Source organism: Eutrema salsugineum, unplaced genomic scaffold (assembly GCF_000478725.1).
Source record: "Eutrema salsugineum unplaced genomic scaffold, Eutsalg1_0 scaffold_9, whole genome shotgun sequence".
Lineage (NCBI taxonomy): Eukaryota > Viridiplantae > Streptophyta > Magnoliopsida > Brassicales > Brassicaceae > Eutrema > Eutrema salsugineum.
In genome coordinates, this window is record NW_006256342.1 from 6706911 (window position 1) to 6708559 (window position 1649).

A 1649-nucleotide genomic window follows, 5' to 3' on the forward strand; every position below is an offset into this window, starting at 1 on the left:
TCTCCCTCTTTCAATATTTCTCTCTCACTATCTCCCTTCCTCTCTCTCATCCTAGTTTGTATATATCATGTGATTTAGACAAATACATTTAAAGTAAAAAGTGTTTCGTATATTAAAAAACAGGAACACAAAAACGACGAAGTAATATATATTTGATATCACGTACCTGGAAGGTTTAAATCTCTCTCCCATTTCTCTTTCTCTTTATTTCTCTCTCACACACACTCTCTCTCTCTCTCCATCTATATGCCCCTGAAAGCATTTACATGTCCCTGAAAACATTAACTCAATTTCTCTCTCTCCTTCTTTCTCTAAATTCACCAGCCTTTTCCCCTTCTTATTCTTCAACATTTTTGTCTTATCATAATTTTTCTTATTATGAATTTTTTTTCTTTTTTTCGGTCTTCTTCTTCGTCTTTTCAGTCTTCCTTGTCATTGACTTCAACTGGTATTATTCTTTATCTTTTCTTTTCTCTTCTTTATCGTCTTTAACTTTTATTTCATTTCCTCTTCGGATTTGTCTTTTTTTCTTCTTCTTCCTCTTCTGTTTTGGTATACCCTTCTTACTCTTAATCTTATGGTTTAGTTTTTCCTTGTATTTTCCTTATTCTCTAGCTTTTTCTGGTTTTTATTCGTCTTCTTGTTCATTCTCCAGTTTTATGTCCTTTGTCTTCTTTTTCTGCCCCAAATTCTTCATCTTCTTCTTCCTCATATTTTCCTTCTTCTTCCTCATATTTTCCTTCTTCTTCTTCATCGTCTTTGACTTGTACTTTTTTTTCTTCTTATTTCTCTTATATATCTTTCGATTTTATTATTTCTCACCATTTTATTTCATCTTCATCATCGTCTTTGTATTCTCTCAATTCTTCTTCTTCTTCTTTTTCGATTTGTATTAGCCTTATTTATTCTCTACTTTTTGCCAAAGTTCATTATCATTTATATGTCGTAGGTTATTTTCTCTCTCATAAGCGTGGGCACGATGGTATTAGTGCATTGGTAAACAACCTCTTTGGTAGCTTTTATCTCTCCTTCTAGCCAGTTCTTACCTATACTTACATGTACCTGAAGACTTCAAATTTTGTCAACCATATTAATCAAATATCAAAAACGGAGAAGGGACAAACTAACGGTGATAAAATACTGATCAATTACATGTTCTTGAAGGCTTTAAATCTCTCTCAAATGGTGATAAATGCTGATCAATTTCATGACCCTGAAGGCTATGACTCTCGCAAGCACGGGCGCAAAACCATTGTATCATAGTGTAGATAAACAATCCATTTCCTAGCTTTAGTCACTTTGTCTTCTCGGTTATTTTCTTTCTCAAAAGCGTGACCATGGAATGTAAGTAGGTAAACAATCCTTTTGGTAGCTTGGATACTTCTAGCTTTCTTAAGTTCTCTCTAATCACTTCAAATATGTCTCCTACATCAAAGAGAATACTGTTCTTCTCTCTCTTCTCTTTTGGATCTGTCTTGACCTTTGCTTCTGGTCTCGCTAATACCAGCCTCAATCACAATATGTTCATAGCTCAATCTGTAATGATTGCATCAAGATTTCTAGCTCAAGCTGTAATTTGACCTTTGATAGCCCTAATCAACTATGTAGATCGGAGTTCATACACTGAAGAGATAAAGAGATTGTGCTTT